The 17,620-nt window shown below is 33.4% G+C and overlaps 1 long non-coding RNA gene across 1 annotated transcript in view; it reads right to left on the bottom strand.

The window, feature by feature from the left end:
• The window catches only part of LOC137397001 (uncharacterized), a 113,127-nt gene extending 105,747 nt beyond the window's left edge, over positions 1 to 7,380 (bottom strand). The window contains exon 1 of the long non-coding RNA XR_010978691.1: positions 7,264 to 7,380. This is a non-coding gene — a long non-coding RNA (uncharacterized lncRNA). The remainder of the gene's footprint in view (positions 1 to 7,263) is intronic.
• Positions 7,381 to 17,620: the final 10,240 nt, after the last annotated feature.

Genomic DNA, 17,620 nt, shown 5'->3' with positions numbered 1-17,620 from the left:
TGCCTCCAAAGTAAAGATCCTTCTTGCACAATATCCTTTCTTTATGATGTGAAGTTTAAAAGTTAAAGTTGTTTGACAAAGTTTGAAAACCTTTACAGTCGTTTTTATTTTCTCTTTTAGTTTATTTCAAATACACAAAACACTGCTCTCATGACATGTACATGTAGTTTGTTTATTTTTTGTTATTTCACATTTAATCATGACATAATAAGATTATAGAAAACTAAGGTGCATTGTGGGCCAATATGCGCGGTAGCATGGCTATTCGAGGCGCAGAGCACGAGTTAACAGATGATATCGATTGTCAACGAAAAAAACATGGTTGTTTAAGCAATATAAACCGGAACAAATCTATCCCAGAGAGGCCAGCAAGTACTGATTTAGAGCAGCTCTAAAACCATGATGACTACTAATTTTTCTCCGGCAAATTGCCAAGGAATTCCATGCTGATGACGCACGATAGGCAACCCTTCTATGGCCACCAGTATCGGAGGAAGGTGGAAGAGGTAATGATAATAAGGAATGACGAGTGTTATAATCTGTTGACAAGTTAGTTTGAGATTTAAATTGTGTGAAGGCTAAAAGACATATTCTTAGTTGGTAAAGTTGCTGTATAGGCAAAACACGAGATCTTTTAAGCAAATGAGTTGATGGAAAATAAAAGTTTTTATGATATATTATTCTCAGCCATTACTTCTAGATGACTAAAATTTTGTTTAGGTAGCTCATTGGCGCACATTGAATATGTAGGTCAAAGGTTTTGATAACTCAAGTGAACAGCTTGAAAGTTGGAATGGCAAATGTTTTTGTATATGTTAAATACAAATCAAATTTCTATCCAAATACTTTTTTGTTACCCGGGCAATGCCGGGTAGCACAGCTAGTATACATATACCCTACATATACTAGAAAAAAATATCAAGAAGAAAGTAAATTTTCAGTAATGCACTCACTACAAATCTGTCTCATGCTATGCACTCCTCAGGTGCGGTTCAGCTAAAATGAAAAGCTGTACCGAAATGCTTGAAATGGGATCGTTGTTTTAATCATCTGATATAGTGCCAAGTGTAACCAGAAAGATCACTCCTAGCATGCCTGCAATTAAGAAGACAACTCATTTTTTTATTCAACGTGATCAAGTGTGGTTTGCATATTACAAAGTATTTTTTTAGTAAACATAGTTTGCATTGCTTTGTTTTGTTTGTACATGGTTGTGCTTTGACTAACATTTTCCCTGTTATGCTGTATGCTGAGTTGCTGTCTTTCAATTTCCAAATGTTCTTGCTCAGTTCTGTGTGGTGCTGTTTGTTTTTGTTGTTAAATGAGGCTTAATTGCTATATACCTAACAATTGTTTTATTGCTTTATTGCTAACAATTGCTATATCTGGTTTTACATTCTGTTGAGCAAAGTCCTATGTAGGTTGCTACCTGCTTGTTTGTATGGTTATTCGCTGTTGCTTGGTATATCACATTCTTAACTCGGCATTTTCCTTCCAAAGGCCAATAGCTCTTTTGTCTGCAGTTACAACTTTTTTCGTTGTCTTCTCTTTGTTGTGTAAATGTTTTGTGATCTTTTTATTGCTTGCATCAATGATTGCTTTCGTGTTTGGCATTACTGAGTAACTCAGTTTTAAGAGTTGTCTATTAAATATTGCGTAGAGTGGGCGTTTATTTGGGAAGCATGCTGTAACTATGTTAAAAAGTTTTTCACCGATATTGGTTGCAACATTGGCACTGAAGGGGGAGTTGTAACATACGATTTTCTACTGTCTGTTACGTTTTTTGGATTTTTTTCATGTTGATGTCATAATGTAGTTTGCTATTGTATCCACTCTTGTGGAGTGCTTCTTGGTATGGTTGCACAGTGCGTTTAAATTGTTGTTCATTTGATGGGAGTGTGGTTAATCATTTGTTGATATAATCTGGTAAATTTTTAAATATGGAAGGTGGATGGTGGCTTTGTTTGTGCACATATAAATTTTGTATGTCATGAGTCATGACAGCAACATAGCATACAACGTAACAGGAAAAATATTAGCTCAAGCAGAACCATATACAAACAAAAAGATGCAAACTATGTTTACTTGAAAAATACTTCGTAATATGCAAAGCACTCTTGAGCACATTGAATAAAAGAAATGAGTTGTCTTTTAATTGCAGGCATGCTAGGAGTTATCTTCTCGGTTACACTTAGCACTAAAACACATGATTAAAACATCAAGTCCATTTCTAGCATTTCGGTACAGCTTTCCATTTTAGCCAAACCACAGAGGATTGCATAGCATGAAACAGATATGTAGCGCTTTACTGAAAATTTACTTTCTTTTCAATATTTTTTCTAGTATTCCATACTCCACTAATTATCTTTTAAGTTTTTAGCGTAGAGCTCTCTTTTTACATGCTTTTTTACCTGCTTTTAGTTACTATATATATTATATTTGTTATAATTGCTGCTCAGCAAGTTTAAACAATTATAAAAGGCAGTTGATCAGTGAAGATGTTAGTCTGCTGAAATATCAAGCTGATGTCACAAGTTGGAGCCCAGTTGATAGTTATCTTATATTCTAATCTCTAATTCTGGCTTTGAACAAAAGGACAGGCAGACAATTTAATTATGGTAAAAACTTTTTTTTTTATTTTAGATATACACAATCATTTTCATAGCTATCAGTTATTATATCTTCTAATTCTAGCTTTGCAAAGAAGAACCTGAAAGACGAATACAATATTCACAGTAAATATTTTCAGAGTAGATAGCATAGAGTTCTTCTTTAACTTTATTTTAGACAGGTGAATATTTTCCTTCTTTTCTTTGCATTGAATACCTCGCTGTGTTAAAAAATAGACAAAATGAAGTGATTCAAATGAGCATTGAAAAGATGCGCTCTCCTTATAATTATCATAATCATTGGCCTTAAAACGAGTGATAGTGACAAAAAAGGGAAAGCTTGCCGATGCAAACCAATAATAGCACAGTCAATATAGAGTCATTAAAGTAATAAGTTTAGTTTTCTCTTTTTGAAGCATCAAAGTCATAAGTTTAGGCAGATCTTAGAACATACTAGGCCAATGTTTTCTCCAGACCTGATTATCTACTAAGTTGGGGCAAGAATTCGGAGTTGTCTGTTTGTGAGCTCAAGATTTGGTATTCCACAAACCGTGTTACCATCCTTTAAATAGTTTACAGGTTATCACTATAGTTTCTAATTCTCATCTAATTATATCATTATCACTTTTACTCATCTCAATGTATTAACGTGATCTATATGTATTACGATTACAAAGCTATTCATGCAAGTACTTGTAACAGTTTCTCCTACTTTACATCAAAACTATTTTATATGACCAAAATAAATACGAGCTTTACTTAAAACTTAAATGTGATGCTGATATCGAATGCTTCAGCAACAGAAACGGTTTTATGTTAGAAGACAGTGAAAATGAAATAAGAAACCAAAAGAAGATGATGTAGATGGAAGCGAGAGTGAGACTGAAACACAGCGGCAGCACATCAGGTAATAATGCAAGTAAATTTATTCAAACAGTTTCATTTTAGATTCTGTAATCATAAGCATTTGTGACCTCTCGCGTGAAAATCGACCAAAATTCGGCATTCACTATCGTTAGTAATGTAGCTTCGAAGTTTGAATTAGGTTTATTGGGGAGCACATGGCTACTTTGTTTATTATTTTACCCTAGACCAATCAGAGTGTGAGGAATTCATTTCTGAAATCAAAAAGTGATTTCATTGGCTCCTTATGCCGAAATTTTGCGATCAAAGTCGTTGCTATGCGATTGTGACGTCATCAAAATGGCGACTCGTGAAGATTCTGAAACTTCGAATTTTTTTTTTAATCTGATGAATCTGAAGAAATCGGCACATTGCTCGATGATATTGATGCTGAATATGAAGAAACAATGTCTAGAGATACAGCTTTTCATGTTACTGATTACCTGCAAGCTCGGATGCTCGAATTTATTAACGATGAAGAAGACGATGTTGAACCTACCGAAGGATTAACTGTTATTCACTCGTATAGTACTCCGGTTAATGACTCAGATCACCTGCTGCCAGCTTACCAACTCATCCTATGGTGCCTGATGAACCTATTAGCTTCAGTTGCAAGTGTGACTGCATCAAAAAATTTGATATAAATCTGATTTTCAGTCAGCTGACTTATAATAAAGGAATTTCAAAGACAAAGTTAGATTTTATTATCATGGGCCGAATTTCTACTTGTGTGGATGATGGAAACACCACAAAACCTTTCGAGCATAAGGAGAAGATCAGAAAAAAGCCTAGATGCAACTTTAAATATCATGGTGGGTCTTATTGAATTTTTTCTGATCAACCCTGTTCATTTTTGGTAGTAATAGTATAGGTGTAGTAGCCTACTAGTTGCTGGCCCAGTGTATGCCTCCCTGAGTCACATAAAATTACATCATGCAATACATGACTCAGTGATCAGTCGTACTCACTGGCCTGAGTTAGGTATGTTTTCACTCATAATTGATTGACAATTGCCACATGACTTATTCAATGGGTCAATGCTTGTGTGTTTACTTTTTTGCCTGCTGGCATTAATCCTATGGCATGAGCAACCAATCCCTTCGTCACACCAATGATATACAGCCCCCAAGGATAGCCGACGGCGCTCATATGGGCGGGGTTTAATGATGAAGCTCTGTTAGGATTAACCCGAATACGGCACCCGAACAAACAAATATGCTGAATAAAGCACCTTGTAAATTTACGAATATTATGAACTATAGTGGTTATTTTACTTATCTGTTGACTTCATTTTGTTGTCAAATAAATATAGTATCCCAATATTGTCACCGTTATGATCAGTCAGTTGCCATTCACAAGCATTCGTGATATTAATAGTCACGATCGTAAAATAGCTCAAATTCGGTTTCGCATTTAGATTTTGAGTATGAAAACTACATTGCACAGCTTTGCCTGCTGTCCCATCTTATTGGCAAGGTAAAACAATGTGAAACCGATGAAAGACTTTGTCATTTTATATTAGGGGTGGCAAAATATTAATCAAAAACTAGAAAAAAAATGCCGTTGTTCGAGTAATTATATTTAACTTTAGGCATATACTACGACCTTTACCAATTTTAAAATTACTAAAAGTAGGTAATTTGAAATGTTTTATTTTGAATAAATACATTATTTTGGTTAGGTATTACCCCTACATTGCAGAAATTCAATGTTTGCTATTGTGACGCGCGGGGTCTACTGGCTGAAAAAGCTAATGAAACGATAACAGCGATTCGTGTTTTCTAAAACCTAACAAGGCAACGCGACCGCCCCGCGAGAGTTGTGTTTGCTCCGAAACCCAGGCTAGCACAATCCTAATAGAGCTCCATCATTAAACCCCGCCCATATGATAGCCGTCGGCTATCCTTGGGGGGCTGTATATCATTGGTCACACGATCACTAGACCACTAAGTCTATTACTCGTAAAAGTGTCTCAGAGTCAGAATCCGTTGCCAATCACTTCATTAGCTCATTCTTTAGATTTTTTTCTAAATTAATTATGAATTAAAGGAAACTCTAAATTAAAGGAGCTTAATTTTAATTTAAAGGAATTTAAGGATTTAATTCTAAATTAAAGGAATTAAGAGCTTTCACAAGTTTTCTATCAGCCAAGCTTACCCCAGTACGATGACAGGTTATTCTAATAGATTGTTGTGTGTACTGTTTGCTAACCATGCTACCAGGGTCACTTTGATGCACAGCCATGTTTTTGTTTTGTTTAGGAAAAGTAAAAGTTCAGACGTATCTAGACTTCCCTGCCATGAAGTAAGACTCGAAGGTATCAATGGACTGCTGAATGTGATAAAACCTGAAGGTTTAGACTACGACCGCCAAGAATACTTGCATACTAACATTCGAGAATGTCGCCGTCTTGGCACTGACGGTTTAGTTTGCCTGAAGCCTCGTGGTAAAAGACATAGAACGTGACCATAGCATGAATTTTAGCCTTTTTCTGAGTCAGATGTGAGTAGGAATGTAATCGTGGTTTTGGGTCTGATACCCCTTGTGTTTTTTATACTCAGTGTTTTGGCAAAATAAACCTCAGTATGGATTTCAGATGTGATGTTAAATCCTGAAGCCTATCAGTTAGTGGTAATATACCTAGGAGCTTCTCATCTTATTCCTAATGTGCGGTTAGTGTAAAGTACGGATGCGTGAAAATGACAATTTTTTTTCAATTTGAGAGCAGGGTTTACCAGTCTTCTGTTGTCCTGGCCTTAAAATGATGTACACCAGCTGTTTCAGCATGCTTACTTACCCTATAGACTAAGTTTCACCTCAGTCAGTGAAATAAAAATGGCCGTATCCAAGGAGAACCTAACGTAAACAACCTATTTCTGTGCGTCGCGTCTTTATTCGCGATTTTCTCCATTTCAGATTTTGGGAGTTTTGGCTGACGTGCCTTCCAAAAATTTGCAATATCTCATGAACTACTTAAGCTAACTCAAAAATTCAAAATGCTTTAAATGCTCCACAAAATTCTGCATCTGGCTGTGTTACTAACTAAAAATCTGAAAATTCCTCATTTTGGTTGATTTTCACATGAGAGGTCACATTTGTTTGTACATGCATATGTCAGGTTTTTTTGTATTCCATTTTTAACATTTGTTAGATTGTTTTTATTTAGTTTACAAGTTTCCAGATTTGTAGCATAACCAGAAGGTCATTAGCAAAGCTGGAATTACAATGATTGGAGGCTCATAACTCAATTTCTATTGTACATAGAAAGCTAGTTTTTGCCGCAAACTTTAGCAGACTAAAATCAATGCAATAAAATTATATGAAAAATATCTAAATATATTGATCAAATTCAAGATTGCATAGAAGTTTAACAAATTGAAATGAGTTTCTAAGAGCTCAAGATGATTGCAAATTAGATTATAAAACCTGCACATGTTAGCTGCAATACAAATCAGTATGTGAAGAAACTTTTTGACTTTTTAACAAACATTTATTTACAGTCCAGTGTATAAATTGTGATACCACATTGAGTTACTATTGCAATGCACACTCGGTTGTAATGTTATTCTCAGCCATGTTATTTTTGCAAGAAATATTCATAACAAAGCACAAGCACACAAATTATTTTACAGCTTTTACTGTTTGATGTTTTAAATCATATGTCGATCTTTGAAAAATTAGCTTCATAGCAATATATCACATGATTGTTAGTCTTGCTAAATGATACTAATAAACTAGCAAAATAACTTACCATTAATAGTTGAGATAGAAAATGATGTAGATTTGAAACGAACTGTTGTGAAGTCAGCGAAACATATAAAGTTACCAATCAGCAAGTCATCTGATACGGTTCCTGTTACGGAGAGGATAAATGAAGGAGCAGCGGCTGCAGCAGCTACGCAGTAAGCTTGATCTATTGTTGAAAATCCTGGTATGAACTGAGTATTATAAGACCACCAGGCATTGTCAAATTTATCAAATATGCAAGCTTTCCTATCGTCCCATGGATTGGCACCATTAACCAGGTAGACAGCACTAATATCTGTATCTCTACTAGCAGTGCATGTTAAAGTTATCGACTCATCTTTGTAGAATGAAGGATACCCTATGGAATCTACAGACAATTCCACTTGTTTTCCTACAAACATATTAAATGTATTGGCAAGTAAGGGTAACATGAACTGATATAATTAATGTAACAAATGAAGACCTGACAAAGGAAAGTTTCCAGTTTGAAGCAATCATTGGTTTTAATACTTTATCTAGCAATTAGTTTTTTCTTTGATGCATCAAATTTTTTAACATTTAAATTAATGCGTAAACAAAGTTCACACGATGCTTAATATGCTCAATACATAATACGCATCCATCGTGTATCTGTAAACACACTACTAGTAATCTGTTTAAGTTATACCAGCAATAAACTATCCTATTAAATTTATTACTGTTACGCTGACGGAAGTTAATTAAGCACTAATGATAATTAATTTATATTAAACACAAAGCTACAGGAAAAGATTACCACAAGAGTCAGTACTACCAAGTTTTATAATCACACTAATGTTGCGATCAATTGAATATATATTTTACATATAAAGTTGAGACTCTAAAAATAGGTTAATACAATAGGAGAAGATTAACTCATGATATTGCTTTTAATCATAAACAATTAAAATAACACTTGATATGTTTTAATAAATTCTTACCTTGAGCTCCTGTTAGCAATGTAACAAGTAGCAGAGAAACGTGCCACAGCACTATCATATCTTGCCTACAAGCACGTGACAAGTTCATTAACTTCATTCCAATGAAAAACTTTTAGTTTAATGAATGCAATTAAAATCCCCAATTAATATTCAGCAATAGTTGTATGTAAAGTAAAAGAAGCAATACACTAGACAATTAACTACAATGAAACTGTTTACTGAGAAACTATACTGAAGTACTTTGCGTCTCATCACATAATAAATCAAATGTTATTATTGGTTATAGATTTATAAGAAAGGTTGGAAATGTGATAGCTTTATTATGAAGCAGTTAGCTAGCTCAGAGAATTTCAGAATATTTGACAACTCGCTATGTTTTTTGGAAGTAATAATAACTATCAGTAGTCTTAAAAGAGGAAACATTTCAGATGATAGCACTTTAGTCAGTGGGGATCTGCATCAGCTCGGTAATCAAGTTTAGAGGTTGTGCACCACTGTAGTACGTGTAGATAACTCGACCTCACCTGCAAGCTTCCTTTCAGTTACTAACTTGTTAATAGTTACCATATATATTTGCATTTAAGCCGGTTTCAGAACGAAATGTTTTTTCCCAAATTTAGGGATCTTGTTTATACCCACATAACTCTGATTAAAAGCAAATGAAATGACCTTCTGCTAACTTAAGTTCAACAACTACAACTCAAACCATGCTAATCATGAAGGTAGTAGCCTTTTATTGACAGTTTTTTTTGTACAATAGCAATGAATTGCAGTTGAAGAAAGGTTACGCGTGAAGATTCATTGAAAAAGAACTGCAATGGAGCCAGTGCATCAGCCCTTCTCTGCATAGTTTTTGTTCCCAAAATAACAGTGTGCACACTAGTGCTAGGCACGAGTACATCTTGACTAACGAGTTTAGACTTACCCCCTTTCATTCGAGTTTTTCGAGTATTGTGGCAGTGCTTGGCACGAGTACTTCTTGGCCAGCGGGTTTTTTGAGTATCGGGTTTGTTGATATGAATTTATTATTTAATTTTTTTATAAATTAGATATATCTTAAAATGTACGATGCAATTATATTTCTATTCAATTTATTTATTATTTTTCACTATTTTTATCGACTGACATTCGTGCTTGCAGCGTTAACAGGCGAGTTGTCAAACAGTCAAAAGCAGAGAGCACATTAGACCGAGTCTTTGTCCACTCTACTCGACAGATCTGTGTAACAAAACCCAAATTCACAAATAAAAACCTGAATCCGCAAGACCGAAATGTTCAAAATCTCTATTACCAGATACTCGAGAGAAGATAAACCCGCGAGTCCAACGAGTTTTATTACCCATGCCCAGCACTAGTGCCCACCCATATTATTCAGTTCCTATTTGATAATTTAGCATTCTGTGACTGAAGCAACAGTCATGGTTGGTTGCTCATAAGCATGATTGCTAGCATTTCACATGCTTCACATGCATGCAGTTAGCAAAATTTTACTGAATAAATGTCTGATTTACCCATAAATGTTATGTGACATGTTATCAGTTATGTGACACACATTTATTAAGTCGTACGCTACTCAAGAACCTTGGAGTTGTCCTCTAAATTCTGTTTTGTTATCTTACCATATCAATCTATTGATGACCCATGAATGAATCCAGTAGAATATTTTAAAGAAACATCAAACTTGTTTGTTATAAGGTAAGCATTGACTTATTTTTTCCCCAAAGATATGAAATGTCTATAAAAAGCGTGACTATTGCATAGCCTCAGCTACTTTTATAACATCTAGTACATTGGCAGTCTCCACTGCCAAGAAGGTCATCATGTGTTCTATTAAAATATTGTTGCAGGTGGTAGAGTGCATCAAATTACACTTCTACACTAGCTTTCAAACATCTGTAGTGTAATTTCACCATTATTGAAAATTACCCACTCAAATCTTTTCAAGACAATCAATTTGGTTTAAATTAAAGCTGAAATTAACCCCGAATTATATACTAGGTGTTGGCCTTAATCACCTACAGTGTCTACCTTAAACTTAGCAAACTTATACTTTTATTGCCATATAGTTTAACAATGGAGTTAGTAGTGATCATCATTTTGAAACAATTAAAGGTTTATGCTTCATATTCTCATTAGAAATATGTATGAAAACCATAATATACTTTCATTTTAACTATATACACCATACTTATATACATCATGCTCAATTTGTTTACCCACTCATTTTCATCTTGCAATGGTGTTGTGGTTGCATCAAAGTCAACTCAATACTTAATTCTGTGAACAGTTTTCCCTAAGGAACGTATGATGTGAATGTATTTATAGTTTAATTTAAGTGCCTACTTAATTAGCACTGTGGAATACAGTCTAACAGCTACTTCATTGCTATCATTACTGCATACTCTGCAGTAGGCAAACCTTCACTGCTCTAATCCTGTTTACTGCTCATTAGAAACTAGTTGTACTGCAGTATACTGTATACTGCAAATGAGGGACAGAAAAAGTACAGCAAATGTGTTCTGCACACTGCATAGCTGTGGCATGCTTGTGGCTGCCACTGCACTGCTACTGCAACTAAACTGACAATCAGACAAAAAATTAATAAAGCTCTTATGTATTTTACATTTGGGCATTGGTGAGTACTTACTGGCAGCTATGATCTTTGTCCAAAATTGTCACAACTGTGATTATAAGATTTTAGTGTTTTAAATAAATAGATGAATCAGTAATCCTGTATCAAAAAATTTTAGGTTTATGAAATTCAATGAACTAAAGCCTTTTTTATTGTCATTAAAAGTAAACAATAAATAAAAGCAGCTTGTAAAATGGTAACGAAACAGTTTGAATTCAAGATTATGTGAGTTAAAAATTACACTTATTTGCTTAATATTGGTACATCAGGTTCCTCTGCATCAACCACATAAAAAACATGTTCATTTAGGTACCTTTACAATTACCTAGTTTATAAGATCTTTACTATGAGACTGCTCACTGTAGCTGTCTTTGTATAGCAGTTTGACTGAAAATATAGTGAATTGTAGACAGCATAAGTATGAAAAATGAATGGTAGGAATTGTGAGAGAGAGAAATGACTAAAATGTGTATTGATAGACCACCCCGCTACTCTCCAGTATCTCTCACTAATCACTAAATTTGTGGTTTGGCAAAAACAATACCAATAAACAGCTGTAAATTGCATACACTGGCTTTTTTGCCGAGACATGCTTGTGGTTCCTGATCAAGTCAGCAATAATAAATTTTTAATGAGGGGTGAGTCAGTAACAAAAGTTGAGGGAAAGAATATGAAGAGCGTAGAGCCAGACTGATTGTAAATTTATAGACAATCTGTCCCAGTTTAGATTGGGCCATGCAACAGCTGTAATGATCACTCATGACAAAGATCGCTGTACTTCACTAAAGAGATATCAAGTCTCCATAATACATGAACCATTCTAAAAGCTACAGGTCTACTTAGCATAAAGCAACAAAGTATCACTTTAAATAGTAGCTTAAGAAACTTAAAGAGAGATGTTGTTAGATGTACACGTATATGTGTATTATATATATATATATATAATAATAATATATATAATGTGTATGTGTATTATATATATACATATATATATATACATATATATATATATATACATATATATATATATATATTTCTCAAAGTCCGTGTGTTCGTCAGAAATCCGGCTATGGATTTTAAAATCTTGAAATAAATATTGTGTACCCAAAAAGGATTTGATCTCGGATCAAGCCATTCTCAAATCTTATGCCTAGTCCACTGGACTATGGAAGTCAAATTGCTGAGCTATGAATATAAGGCATTATATCAGAGCAATACCTAACTGCTTTACGTTTGATGCGGGCCATAGCATAACGTCACGAGAAGCTGTTTGCTCACATAGTTAAACTGCCTAATAGCTAAACTCTCACTGCTTCTCATCATTTATAAGACAAAAAAACTTTTCTCATGATATGTACATGTAGTTTGAAAGGTAGAATGGCAAATGTTGTAATATGTTAAATACAAATCAATTTTCTGTCCAAATACTCTTCTATTACACGGGCAACGCCGGGTGGCACAGCTAGTATATACATATATATATACGTGTGTGTATGAAATGTATATGTGCATCAGATATGTATTTGTATTAGATATATATGCATACTTATTAACTGCCTACTCGGTATTTCTCTACATATATCGAATTGAATTAGCCTTAATACTGCATAAATCTTTAGAAAGTTAAACATATTTAAAGGTCAAGGGCATGATCACAGTTTACACACTATTGTGTGCAGACAACAAAGTTTACAAAAACTTGCAAATTAAATTTAGCCAAGTTTAATATTCATCTTTAAGTTGTAACAACTTGCATGGATTATCAAATCAGTATGACAAGTCAATTTAGGTAACTATTGAATTATCTATTTTCATAGCGAATAAAATAGTTTAAATTTTATATTTTTGTATTCCGTAAGTCTTATTCGGGTCCACTAGGGATATTTACTTGCCCTCTCTCAACCCAAAGATGTTCTAAAATGACTTTGGTTGATGAGCACTACTTCAAATTTCCTATCTGTTAGTTTTCTTTGGGCTTACATCATTAAATAAAATACTATTTTGTCTCAGCTATGGTTTATAACAGTTTAGATGTGTTCAATGAGTTTTGGTTACAGTCACTGCAGGTAGCAAACAGTTCTTTGGAGACATTATTATATTTTATTTTTATTTATATATATTTGTTCAATGTTAAACAAATCAAATTTGAGTTATATAATTGTGGTATTTGTTTTAAATCACTACTTCAACATGACTGTATCAAAAAAAAATTAAATTTATGTGTGAAGTTGCTTAATCATGTGATCACCAAAGCTGAAGTGTTAGTGTAGACTGTATAAGATATTTAGTTTATTGTCTGAGTTCAAACTGCAGATACTTTGAAATTGTTAGACATCTGGAGCAGATGACCCCGTACACAATTACAATTGGTTTATAATCTATTCCCACGACCAAACACGAGCAAAGCGATTGTTTGAGAGCTTTATGATAAATGCATATATGCACACAACTCACAAAAATTATTCATGAACGGCCGTCGCAAAGCCTTGTACAGAAATCTCATCAACAAATCTAACCAATTTAATTAATTTCAATGAAGTCGTTCAAGTAAAATAACGATACAAAACACATGTAAATCTATTTAAATATGTTACCAAGTCTTTGAAATTTGTAGACAATATCCTAAAACTAACCCATCTGATCGGATTATACATAAATAGACAGATTAATGTAGCCTAAAATTGTCATTAAAACTTTGACAAGCCTTTTTTAATCAAAATTAAGACCGGCCAACAAAACATCGATGAGGCTGTGCGACAGGGAGTAGAACTATTAAGTTGTGCGCATTTTACGGGAAAAACGTGCACATTTCACCAGTCTATGGCATTGTCCAACTGCCGAAGGTTTCTGTAACTAACTTAGAAGTACTGAAAAGTAATCGTTTCTTTTTTGCCGATTTCAAAGTAACAGACATTTTGAACACTTACAATGAGTACTTTGGTATTCCAAGTTCCAACTGATGTCCAAAGCAGTGAAAGTAAAGGAAATGAAAATGATATTTTTTTAATGATTCTTATAATATTATTACAATATTTAGTTATAAGAATAATTATTTGATTTTATAAGACCTAATAATAAGAATAATCATTCAAATTTACAAGATCGAACTGTATATTGACTGATGTTGGGCAATATGTTACTGTCATTATTTTTTCTGAATAATTTTTTAAAATATATTTTCTAAAAATCTAGATAAATATCAAAACTTCTTGATATTGGTTGCTATGACGTATTGAAATGTAAACAAAATTTTGCATTGGTTTACTATTATTACTGTATTACTATATTAAAAATATTGGTTATTCTAATAATATCAGTGCATTTTACAGTACTTTTAATATTGCATTTCTCCTATTGCAGAAGAGCTATATAAACATATAATCTTTTCCTTTCTTTATTGCTGTTTGTTGTATATAATAACACCCAGTACATTACAGCTACCATTGCAGTTATCCTATTGCACTGCAGTGCCATTTGACTGCTAATATTGCATTTCACAACCATCTTCTCAACCACCCTTTCGTTTTTCCAATATCACTTTGGTCATGGACGGTATGACAGGAGAATTTCTAGTCTGTAGAATATCAATCAGGGGCATATTGTATGATTATTAAATTACTTCAATAAATATCGATAATTAACCATATATAAGAACATATATATTGAGTTGGTATAATAAAACATTTTAGAAGGGCAGTTATGAAAAATTACCAAAAAATAAAAGTATATGTTTACTCACCTATACTCTGTAATACGCTGTGATATGCTGTGGTGAACTGTGATATGATGTGATATGCTGCAGTAGGCAGTGATATGCATAGGTCTATGGAGGAGGAAGTTCTTTCCTGAAGCACAGTCGAAAAATGATAACAGAGGCATAACCCTTACTAATGCTAGTAAATGCAAGGAGTGTAGCTAAACAGGGGAGGATAAAGGGAGAAAACCTTTAAAGTTAAATTGAATGGCTAAATAAGTTTTGTTTCTTATAAATAAAAATGATTTTGATAGTTTTCAAAGCTGCTAAAAAGATATTTCATCAGCTTGATTGTTATGAAGAGAAGTTTTTTAAACTACTAGAGAGTTTTCACTTGCTGGGTTTGGTTAGTGTTTTTGAATGTATAGCCTACCAGTTAAAGTCTATTTTCGTGTAGCAAATTATGTTATGATCATGATAAATATTTACTACACTGAGTTTACAATCCACTTGAGCTTAGTGAAAAATAACTATAGTTAAATCCACTCCTGTAACCCAGTTTTTTTTCAACTATTTTAATTTTTTTTAATTCACAGAGTTTAGTTTTTCAACACAATTCCACCAGTTGATCTACGCTAGTATTGAATGGTTTATTGCCAATTTTCGTTGTTGATTTGGTGCAATAAAATAAAATGACGCAGAAAGATATTCATTTAAAAAACTTAATTTATGTAGTTTTTTGGAAAGTAAGGAAATATGGCTATCTATTATAGCCTAATGCAATTTTTGCTTTTTGAGTAAGGTTGAAAACGTTGAGAGCAAATTGTCAATCAAAAGTTTATACAAATGTTGGTGCAAAATTATTTGATGCAAAATTGTATTTTACCTGATGAATAAGGAGATCAAAAAACAAGCAGATATGAAATTTAATGAATTGTTCTTAAAGCAAAGTATTTCTAGAATAAATTTTGGCTAAAAGAAAGTTAATAAATAAGCTCATTGGGCGCAGATAGAATTCACCTAAAACCAAAATATACACATTTAAGTGCTTTTAGTCACCATGAAAATAGTTAGTATAAAATGTAATTAATTTGCCTCCGAATAAGGTTTTGAGACTGTCTGTATCAACAGGTTAACATTATATTTAATATATCCATATAGCTGACATGACTAGAAGAGTTGCTACACTTTACAGTAAATATTAAACAAGCTAAAGTTCAATAGCAAAACTTATAAAATTTGTGCACAAGAATATGTGAACTGTGAACATGTGAACATGTCCGTGATCTTTAAAAATAGTGATCTGAAGCATCTCGCAGCACCAATATTAAATCACTCACACGTCTGCAGATAAATGGCTATTAGGCAGTAAAAATTGAAACGAATACATCTAAAACACATGTCTGTCCTTACTAAAAAACTAGCCATGATTCTCTAACAACCTCATTAACAGAAGGTCACTAAAGTGTAATTATATAGCAAGGGGTCACTCCGGTGTAAGCTTTTATCAAGCGGTCATTAAGGTGTACATTGATATCATAAGGTCATTTAAATGTATGCTTTTAGCTGGTATTAAATAAAACTATATATAAGGTATCATCAGTTGTCTTTGTTGTCTTCTCAGATTTATCATCTTCCTTTCTGTTGGAATTTAGTAAGCAACCTTTTAAAGTTACACCTAGTTGTTTCATGCTAGGTAGACTTAGATATTGAAAGATGCCTTTGTATATAATACTATTGATATTAATATTTATGTACAGAAGAACAGTGGTCGCTGGCATAAAAGATCATAACTGTTGATGCATGGCTCAATCTAAACTGGGAAAGATTGTCTGTACATTTACAATCAGACTGGCTCTATGCTCTCCACATTCCTTGCCACAAGCTCTGTTACTGATTCAATCCTCATAAAAGTTTTATTATTACTGACTTGACCAGGAACCACAAGCAGGTCTCTGCAAAAATTCAATCTATGCAATTTATAGCTGTTCATTCCTATTGCTTTTTTGCCAAACCACAATTTTAGTGACTAGTGAGAGATACTGGAGAGTAGTACAGTAGTCTATCAATACACAATTTGATCATTTCGTTTTCTCACAATCCCTACCATTCACCTTCATTCTTTATATTTAGATTGTCTACACTTGTCTCATTTTTAGTCCAATTACTGTACAAAGTCTAATTTACAAGAAAGCTACAGTAAACAGTCTCATAGTAAAACTCTCATAGACAAGGTAATTTTAAAGGTATCTGAATGAACATGCTTCTATAGCCTATGTCAATGCAGAGGAACCTGATGTACCTGTAATCTAAAAGTAAGTGTGATTCTTAACTCACATATTCTGGAATTCCTGCTGTTTTGTTTCCGCTGCAAGCTGCTTTCATTTATTGTTTACTTTCAATGAAGATGAAAAAGGCTTTAGTTTAATGACTATAAATATAGTTGTTGAAAGTAGCCTTTTTATATCCAATAAAATATTTGAATATATTTATTTAATTAATTTATTGAAAAAAACTATTTGTATACTATATTTGGTTAATTTTTTTCTTTGTGGAGTAAAACTTATTTTGTCGAAAAACTATAGCTATTCAAACATTGCAAGAAAGCTTTTACAATGACAATTTGTTAAGTGTTCATTATGGATAATAGATATGCTGATGATATTTCAATCTTTACTATATGGAAATCTGTGTCTAGCTGTCTGTTCAAAGCCATAGCGAGAAGATGGAAGAAAAAGTGCAGAAGTTATGATCCAAACTCCAGACCTTCAGCATAGCTGACAGTCGAGAGCTCACATTGAAAATGAATAATATTGAAATGAAATTCTTATAATCAACGCTTTCAATCAATCGTGCAATTCAATCAATCACTTGCATCAATTTTATTTCTACTGAGGCTGAGCTACTCGTTTGTTTTGAAATGGAGCATTGACAACCTGTTGCTAATCCATCGCCGATGGTAAAAATTCCCTAAGGCTGTAAAGGCGGTCTTACCAATTAGCTTTTCAAAGGAAAAATTTTATCTGGGTGCAATTTGTGCTACATGAAACTGTTATATGTATAAAAGAGTAGAGGG

This window comes from Watersipora subatra, chromosome 5 (assembly GCF_963576615.1).
Source record: "Watersipora subatra chromosome 5, tzWatSuba1.1, whole genome shotgun sequence".
NCBI lineage: Eukaryota > Metazoa > Bryozoa > Gymnolaemata > Cheilostomatida > Watersiporidae > Watersipora > Watersipora subatra.
The sequence above is the reverse complement of the archived record's forward strand: the minus strand, read 5'-3'. Positions and strand labels throughout refer to the sequence as shown.